Genomic DNA, 10,456 nt, shown 5'->3' on the forward strand with positions numbered 1-10,456 from the left:
AACTGTCAATACTGTGCACAAGTTATCATTTCAATAATTAATTGTTATCGAAATCCATTAAAGGATGAATGGGAACGAATAAAATTACGGACACTGGTGGGATCGAACCATCAACGTTTCGGTTAACAGCCGAATGCGCTGTCTTTAGAAACTGTCAATATTGTGCACAAGTTATCATTTCAATAATTAATTCTGTTAACGAAATCCATTTATGATTGAATGGAGATTAATAAAATTACGCCCCCGGGTGGGCTCGAACCACCAACCTTTCGGTTAACAGCCGAACGCGCTAGCCGATTGCGCCACGGAGGCGGCGGAATTTCTACCTCTTCCGGTGTGTAGACATGCGCACTGCGTCCCGCCGTGCCTGGAGGCACGTAACGCGCTACGGTAAAGTGGTACATTTCTTTCACCGTCTGCCCTTATTGTTTATCCACAGCGGAGATAACATCAATTAGTGTGAAGGTTCCCTGGTCACCATCCATGGACTACTTCGGGGTGCTGTAAATCTGGAAATTCTCTTCTAAGCATTGCCACGCGTTGTACACCGTTCCTGTATCTAGAGCTTAAAATATAGTTATTTGGTCTGGACACTTTCCCATTAAGACCAAGAAGTCTAACAACAAATCGTGCACATATATTTACTAACTTGTTTCACACTTCCTGGCATTCTGGCGACATCCTATGGCGTTATTTTGACCTAACACTGAAATTCTCCATTCAAGAATTTTTCTTCCATTCATTCAGCTCACTGCACTGTTTTATCTCGAAATCTTAAATTTCTGTAGTTCTGAAGCCACTGTTGTGTCACCAACATCACTGCACTGCATACGTTCGGTAGTTCTGTTTCCACTACAGACAGACAGTATTGGTCATCGCCCCTACTTATCCTGAAGACATAACATGGCAATCAAGTTTTGCTAGCGTGAGATGGCCTTGTCTCTTCCTTTCTGTCAAATCTGGAAACAGTTCGAGCGCACACCATATAGTAAGGTGTTCCACATTTCCTGGCATTCAACAACATTCATTTCTTTAGGCCCCTATGATGGTTGCAGGTGTTACGGGAATTTCTTGAGTTTTATTAACAGTCACAGATACATATTCCACTATAAACGGTTTAGGAATTCTGTCGTCTTCAAATAGTCTTTCTTTACTTCTAGAGAACCAGTAACCTACACTCCCACCACCCACCTCAGTTCTACAAAGAATCGAATTGCTATCTATAGAACGGCTTCAAATTATTTTTAAAGTTTGCTGGAAATCGCTAAGTGGTCTCGTTTTCAGAAACAGGAAGAGTATTGCTTTAAGAAAAGCTAGTTTTTCGCGTATCTCAATGTTTATGACGCCATATCTTTTGAACTATGAGTCGTCCAATGATATAATTTTGCAAAATATGTTGCCAATAGAGTTAGTAATACAGAAATAATAAATTTAAACGTCATACCTGAGAGTGAAGTTTTACTGAATGAACAACGAAACTGTAGTAAGCGATAAACTTTTTTCCTGTCTGTTTTGTTGGGGGTGGATGACAGCGATAAGTTTCGAAAAGGTTTGAAATTATCGGTGAAGTTTCTTAGAAGTCACTAATTGCTCTCATTCTTAAACTGAACGAAAAAGATTTAAGTAATTTACTCGTCATAAGTTACGCTACCACAAGTCATAAAGGTTTACACAGTTTCCGTGTTTAACACTTTGTGTTAAACCTTTAACGTCAGATTAAACGTCGTAATGAGTAGATTATGACAGTATTTTAAATTTTTAAATTCGCTCAATGATTACATTAACACTAGAACTCCTGGCGGAGGCCAATTGACCGATTTTTATTTAGAGACGGGAATTTCTTTTTTGTTTAAAATACATTATCTGTTTTTCTGATTTTGCGACTTTTAGAGAAGGTTTAACTTGCGTTAATTGATGTGCTCACTAACTACAATTTTTTAAGATGATTACACGGCTATTCGTCCCCGATGGCGGCAATTTGGCCGCGTCTTACGTACATGCATTTTGCCAGGTTTATTTGACACTTATGTCTGCCAGCACTGATGAGCATCACAGAGAGTTGCGCGTATCAAGTCTTGGACGTCCGCTTGTTGCCACGTAACAGTTCGACTGGTAACTGTAGCACATCACTGTTGCAGTCGTGACCTTCTGAAGCAGAAATAAAGTATTGGCTGCTCACACACGCTGCAATTTGATACGTTCTGAGTGGTTTTCCTTATTTGGGAAAAGATGAAACGAGAGATGCGGATACTAGCCTGCGACATGATATTACGCTAAGAGTCATGGAGCCTTACTTACAAAAGGGGAGAAATATTACATCAGACAGCTTCTTCACATCTCTCAAGCTGACAAAAAAGCACAAAAGAGATAAACATGCATCGTTGCCACTTTGAACAGGTGTAAAAGGGAAGTTCCAACATCCATGAGAAAAGATGAACTTCATTCACTGGTTATTTACAGGATTGATACATTACTCTAACATCTTTCCAAAGGAAGACTAGGAAAATGCTTATTCTTGGTTCTATGCGTTCGAGTGTAACAGTCGATGAGGCTGCAGATAAGAAAACTCTAGAAAACCAAGGTTTATAACAACACACAACGCTGCGTAGATGTGGTAGATCAAATGATGCGCAAATATAGCGTAAGAACCATGGTGAGGCGCTGGCCCGTATATACACTGAGGTGACAAAGTCACTGGATACCGATATGCACACACACAGATGGCTGCACTATCGCTTACACAAAGTACAAAAGGGAAATGCATTGGCGGAGCTGTCATTTGCATTCACGTGATTCATGTAAAAAGATTTCCGACGTGATTATGGCGCACGACTGGAATTAACAGACTTTGATTAGATTAGATTAGATTAGATTAATACTAGTTCCATGGATCATGAATACGATATTTCGTAATGATGTGGAACGAGTCGAATTTTCCAATACATGACATAATTAGGTTAATTTAACAACATACTTAAGTTAATATAACAACTTTATTTTATTGTGTTTTTTGTTTTCCTTTATTTTTTATTTTTATTTTTTTTTATTTTTTTAATATTTTTTTTTGTTTTTTTTCTTAATTTATATCTAAAAATTCCTCTATGGACTAGAAGGAGTTGTCATTCAGAAATTCTTTTAATTTCTTCTTAAATACTTGTTGGTTATCTGTCAGACTTTTGATACTATTTGGTAAGTGACCAAAGACTTTAGTGCCAGTATAATTCACCCCTTTCTGTGCCAAAGTTAGATTTAATCTTGAATAGTGAAGATCATCCTTTCTCCTAGTATTGTAGTTATGCACACTGCTATTACTTTTGAATTGGGTTTGGTTGTTAATAACAAATTTCATAAGAGAGTATATATACTGAGAAGCTACTGTGAATATCCCTAGATCCTTAAATAAATGTCTGCAGAATGATCTTGGGTGGACTCCAGCTATTATTCTGATTACACGCTTTTGTGCAATAAATACTTTATTCCTCAGTGATGAATTACCCCAAAATATGATGCCATATGAAAGCAATGAGTGAAAATAGGCGTAGTAAGCTAATTTATTAAGATGTTTATCACCAAAATTTGCAATGACCCTTATTGCATAAGTAGCTGAACTCAAACGTTTCAGCAGATCATCAATGTGTTTCTTCCAATTTAATCTCTCATCAATGGACACACCTAAAAATTTGCAATATTCTACCTTAGCTATATGCTTCTGATTAAGGTCTATATTTATTAATGGCGTCATACCATTCACTGTACGGAACTGTATGTACTGTGTCTTATCAAAATTCAGTGAGAGTCCGTTTACAAGGAACCACTTAGTAATTTTCTGAAAGACAGTATTGACAATTTCATCAGTTAATTCTTGTTTGTCAGGTGTGATTACTATACTTGTATCATCAGCAAAGAGAACTAACTTTGCCTCTTCATGAATATAGAATGGCAAGTCATTAATATATAATAAGAACAACAAAGGACCCAAGACTGACCCTTGTGGAATCCCATTCTTGATAGTTCCCCAGTTTGAGGAATGTGCTGATCTTTGCATGTTACGAGAACTACTTATTTCAACTTTCTGCACCCTTCCAGTTAGGTACGAATTAAACCATTTGTGCACTGTCCCACTCATGCCACAATACTTGAGCTTGTCTAGCAGAATTTCATAATTTACACAATCAAAAGCCTTTGAGAGATCACAAAAAATCCCAATGGGTGGTGTTCGGTTATTCAGATCATTCAAAATTTGACTGGTGAAAGCATATATGGCATTTTCTGTTGAAAAACCTTTCTGGAAACCAAACTGACATTTTGTTAGTACTTCATTTTTACAGATATGTGAAGCTACTCTTGAATACATTACTTTCTCAAAAATTTTGGATAAAGCTGTTAGAAGGGAGATTGGACGGTAATTGTTGACATCAGATCTATCCCCCTTTTTATGCAAAGGTATAACAATAGCATATTTCAGTCTATCAGGGAAAATGCCCTGTTCCAGAGAGCTATTACACAGGTGGCTGAGAATCTTACTTATCTGTTGAGAACAAGCTTTTAGTATTTTGCTGGAAATGCCATCAATTCCATGAGTTTTTGCTTTTAAGCAAGTTTATTATTTTCCTAATTTCAGAGGGAAAAGTGGGTGAGATTTCAATTGTATCAAATTGCATAGGTATGGCCTCTTCCATTAACAGCCCAGCATCTTCTAATGAACACCTGGATCCTACTATATCCACAACATTTAGAAAATGATTATTAAAAATATTATCAACTTCTGACTTTTTGTTCGTAAAGTTTTCATTCAATTTGATGGTAATACTGTCTTCCTCTGCTCTTGGTTGACCTGTTTCTCTTTTAATAATATTCCAAATTGTTTTAATTTTATTATCAGAGTTGCTGATTTCAGACATGATACACATACTCCTGGATTTTTTAATAACTTTTCTTAATATAACACAGTAGTTTTTATAATTTTTGATAGTTTCTGGGTCACTACACTTTCTTGCTGTCAGATACATTTCCCTTTTCCGGTTACAAGATATTTTTATACCCTTAGTAAGCCATGGTTTGTTACAAGGTTTCTTACGAGTATATTTAACTATTTTCTTGGGGAAGCAGTTTTCAAATGCATTTACAAAAATGTCATGAAATAAATTATATTTTAAATTGGCATCAGGTTCACGGTACACCTCATCCCAGTCTAACTGCTGTAGGCTTTCCCTGAAATTTGCAATTGTTAAATTGTTGACTGGATGTACTACTTTGGAGGACTGTTTAGTATTGCTGAATGGAGCTATGTCATATATTGTAACTAGCTGTGCACCATGATCAGAAAGACCATTCTCAACAGGCTGAGCATTTATCTGGTTAAACTTATCTTGGCCTATAAAGAAGTTATCTATCAGTGAGCTGCTATCCTTTACCACCCGAGTAGGAAAATCAATAACGGGTGTCAAATTGAAAGAACCGAGTAATAGTTCAAGGTCATTTTTCCTATTACCCTCTTTCAGAGAATCTACATTGAAGTCCCCACAAATAATAATTTGCTTCCCCCTGTCTGACAGATAGCACAACAAGGAGTCCAAATTTTTCAGAAATAGATGAAAATTTCCTGATGGGGACCTATATACAGTTACAATTATAAATGTGCCTTTATTTAATTTAAGCTCACAGGCACATGCTTCTATATGTTTCTCTACACAAAACTTTTTTGTTTCTATACTTTTTGCACAATGATAACTTTTGACATATATGGCAACTCCTCCTTTCTCCATATTTTCTCTCATTACATGTGCAGAGAGCTTATATCCACTTACATTTACCTTATCCATATCAGTAACAATGTGATGCTCAGACAGGCATAGTATATCTATTTCATTCTCAGCTTCTAAATCTTCTAAACAAACCAGAAGCTCATCTACTTTATTCTTTAAACTCCCAATATTTTGATGAAATATACTTACATTATTTTTAATTATACTTTTATGAGAACCTTTCCTTATTCTAACATTTGCAGTACTCTCCTGTCTGAGTTTCTCATTGTGCTTAGGCCTAGTTCCTATACCAGTGGTCACACGGTGTTCAGAGAGGCAGATTATGTCAACTGGGTTGGGTGACTTTAATTCATCAATGCAATTACCTAGGACTGAGATACAACTTGGTGGAGATAAAATTTCTGGTGATTGGTGAAAATTTATAATTGATAGCTGTGATTGGTGATCCAATGTGCTAGAATTGTGCTGTTTAATTTCTTTCCTAAACTGAAGATTTGTTTCAATCCTGACCTCTCGTAGAACTTGACATCTTTCTGTCTTACCTATCCTAAAAAAGGTGCTGCTCCAACACCTGTAACCACTGGTATTTTACCATTCATGGCAGTGCCTCCCCCCCCCCCCTTAAATTTCCTGCTATTACCCCAGCCAGTTTCCCCTTCCCTTTCCTGTTGAGATGTAGGCCGTGCCTGGTATAGTCCCACCTACTGAGATAATCAACAGGAACCACACCAATATGAGCCCCCGCACCCGACCCAAGCAGCCGTTCCAACTCCAAATTAACTCTCCCAACAGAAGAGTTCAAATGAGGCCGGTCATGGCGTCTCAGGACAGATACAAATTCAACATTGGTGTGTCTCGATGCCGACGCAATCTTTACCAGGTCACACTCTATACTGTATCCAGGATCTCTGTCGATGCTGTTCCCTGGCCCTCCCACAATAACCACGGTGTCTTCCCTGGTAAATCCTTTACAGAGTGAACCTAAATCCTCTGTCACCTGATCCAGACTAGCACTTGGTTTGAAAAAATTTGTGACCTGGTATTCTGGTCCTAATTCCTCCTGCCGAAGTTGGCCTACACCTCTGGCATGAGAACTGCCAAACAACAAAACTTTCTTCCTTTTCGGTGACTTTCCTACATTCTTTTTCAATTTCCTATTGAAAGTTTGTTGTGTCCTGTCTACACCTACCTCTGCTTGAGGCTCATCAGTTTCTAACTGAAGCAACAGGTCAAACTTATTTTTGACATTCACCACAAAACTGTCAGACTTAGTTCTAAGCCTGTTCCTTCTGCTACCTGTTGCCACTTCCCACCTCTCTTTGCCCTTCTCCCTCCTTAACCTGTCCAGATCTTCCCTAGCCTGATCTAGCTCAGCCTGAAGGGCAGCAATTTTCCCCTCCTGTTCCACTATCTTCCTATCTCTGCTGCAAATCCTACATAACCACTGATGAGCCTGATCCACTTTCCCAACACCCACGCCACTGCAATCCCCCCAGTGAAGAAAACTACTACATCCATCACACCAAACCCCGGAACTAACAATTCTACGGCAAGTCAGGCACTTCTCACTCATGGCAAAAATAATACTTTAGCTAGAATAAATCAATTAAATTACCGAAAATCAAAAAAGACGTTACAAGAATTAAGCCTATTCACAAATGTATATAAGCAAGTTTCTGATTTAAAATTCCGCTGTTTTTCTGAGATCTGTATTAAAACAATGAAGGTATACGCTATTTATTATATATTTCACTCGATTGAATGAAAAAAAGGACAATTAAACGAGGTACTTTAACTTTGATTCTCCAAAAACGTTACGAGAATTAGGCCTATAAACAAATGTATATAGGCAAGTTTCTGATATAAAGTTACGCGGTTTTTCTGAAATCTGTATTAAAACAATGAAGTTATACGCTATTTACGGTAGTTTACTTATTTGTTACCGAGAAACTAGTTAAATTACCGTGAAACAATAAACAAACACGTTTACAAAATTTAAGCCTAGACGCATGCAACTTTAAAGGCTCCTTTGCATGCTGAGCTTTTGTTAGCAGAAAACGTTATTACAAGCAATGAAATAAAGAAGCCGCGCGGGATTAGCCGAGCGGTCTCGGGCGCTGCAGTCATGGACTGTGCGGCTGGTCCCGGCGGAGGTTCGAGTCCTCCCTCGGGCATGGGTGTGTGTGTGTTTGTCCAAAAAAAAAAAAAAAAATAAGTTCAAATGGCTCTGAGCACTATGGGACTTAACTTCTGAGGTCATCAGTCCCCTAGAACTTGGAACTACTTAAACCTAACTAACCCAAGGACATCACACACATCCATGCCCAAGGCAGGATTCGAACCTGCGACCGTAGCGGTCGCGCGGTTCCAGACTGTAGCGCTTAGAACCGCTAGGCCTCCCCGGCCGGCGTGTGTTTGTCCTTAGAATACTTTAGGTTAAGTAGTGTGTAAGCTTAGGGACTGATGACCTTAGCAGTTAAGTCCCGTAAGATTTCACACATTTGAACATTTTGAAATAAAGAAATAACTTGAGCCATAGATATAGTCCACACCTGTATAAATATTGTATGCAGCCACTGGAAAAATTTGAAGATTTCTGATCGTCAGACTATTTGTAGAATAAGAGGCACCATTTGTTTTCTATGCCTTGTCCAGATCGGATATATTTTGGCACACCGCCATTAATACTTCATTATTTTATTAATACATTCAGGAGTTCCAACCAAAGAGCACTCATAATTGCATAATGCAAGTCTCTTTGTAAGTATCGTAATTTGATTATGTTCTATTTCTGAATATTCTGTTATTACTGGCCTATGTATGTTTAATTTTGTATATTTAGTCATTATAAGATTGTTGCCTGCCTTGGCATGGCAAAAGGTTCCGTACGTCTAAGCAAAACGTCGTCCAGCTCGATCCACCGTCGTCTTCAGGTGCTGTCTTATTCCGATTTTAGTGAGAGCACAGAGAGAAATAAGAAACACGGTTAAAAATACATGAACGTACCTGTAACAAAAAGCCATGCCCAAGCACCAAGAGCTTGTATGACATTTAATATTCATTACTATAATTCATTGTATTGTCTCGATCCAGGTACGAACGAGCGAAAATTAAATTGGCGACTTCGTGTCTGGACGCACTGTTATATGTACTATATTGTCTTCCTTTTGTTACATGTTTACTGGATACTAGAAACTAATTACGAGATCCTATTATTGGGACACATTGAAGTAAGACGAACTGTATGTCGACACCTGAAATTACGCTGCAATCGCGGGTACAAGGTAAGGCGCCGCGTCTTTACATCAGCAATCTTGCCCAGGCGCTTGGTATTATCGTAGCTTCCTGAGTAGATCTATCACAATTTTCCGTTTCCGTAGCAGTGATTTTAAGCTACATCGCGGTTTCCAAAATAATTTTCATTTTTCGTACAGTTCAACAATACAGGTTTATCAGTTCACAGTATGGCCGACTTTAATTCTGTGCGACGTAATATGGCATGCAGCCATTAGTGTTCAAAATTCCACCGTTACTTACGACAGTTATTTTCTTGTTCAGACATTGTTGCACAGCGAGATTCATTTTTACATTTATTCTGATTACACATACGAGTTTAAATTTTTATTGTGTCATACATTACGTGTGGCATTGACCATTAAACAATTAGGAAAGATGGAGAACCAGAGACTGCAAACACAGACGCAATCCGACTCTGACATGCCAACAAATAATGAAAGTGACGTTATGGTTGACTCGAATACTACCGAGCGACATATTATTCAGTATTCTGGTGACGCAAATTTAGAAAATATCCCGCCCACCAGTAATATGCCTAAATTTAGTTCCGAACCCATTTTGGTGCGTGGTGTCATGTCTAACGACGTGGCGGGGGCGGAACAGTTGTACATCACTAGTATCGCTAGTATGTTCGATGCTGTTATGAATCAAATGACACAACTTGAACAGGACACTGACGCACGTATCGCCCAACTGATGATGTCTATACGCGCCATTTTGAAAACAGCTCATGACGAGTAGAAAACACGACATGATGAAATTAAATCAGATTTAGCTGCACTTACAACGTGAAACGACACTTTGTGTAAGCGTGTTGAGTAGATAAATAATAGACTGGACAAGTGTCCGACTTCAACGCGAAATTTTCAGAGCTTAACTTACAACAAGAAAACACAAATAAAGATGTGACAGATATCCAAGCACAAGTAAACAATCTCAGTAAAACATGCGAGTCTGGTGTTACTCAGATTAAATCTTATCCAGCAGTGCATCATGATATAAAAACGCGTATTGCCAATGTCGAAAACAAGGTTGACACAGTTGACAACAGCTTTCTGATAAAGTAAGACTACGCACTGACAACCGTTTCTTATGCATCAATATAGAATTTCACAGTTGGATAAAGCAAAAAGACAAATATTTTGACGAGTGCTTACAAGAAAAATTGCCTGCTGTTGTCCACGATACTGTTGCGGAGTTTATGAATAACAACAAACACGAAATCGGGTTTGACAATTACGTACAACCAGTGTGCAACAACAGTACGCACCTCGACATGACACTGCATTGCAGTCGTGACAATTGTCAACATTTTCCTTGCAATTCACCGGCTGAACCTTACAGTAATCATTCTGAAAATTAACATTACTACAATGCCAAGGAAGAGGAGAGCC

At 38.3% G+C, this 10,456-nt stretch overlaps 1 non-coding gene across 1 annotated transcript; it reads right to left on the minus strand.

Moving 5' to 3' along the window:
• Positions 1 to 238: 238 nt before the first annotated feature.
• On the minus strand, positions 239 to 312 carry Trnan-guu (transfer RNA asparagine (anticodon GUU)). Its single transcript has one exon. It is a non-coding gene; the product is annotated as a tRNA-Asn (tRNA).
• Positions 313 to 10,456: the final 10,144 nt, after the last annotated feature.

This window comes from Schistocerca nitens, chromosome 1 (assembly GCF_023898315.1).
Source record: "Schistocerca nitens isolate TAMUIC-IGC-003100 chromosome 1, iqSchNite1.1, whole genome shotgun sequence".
Lineage (NCBI taxonomy): Eukaryota > Metazoa > Arthropoda > Insecta > Orthoptera > Acrididae > Schistocerca > Schistocerca nitens.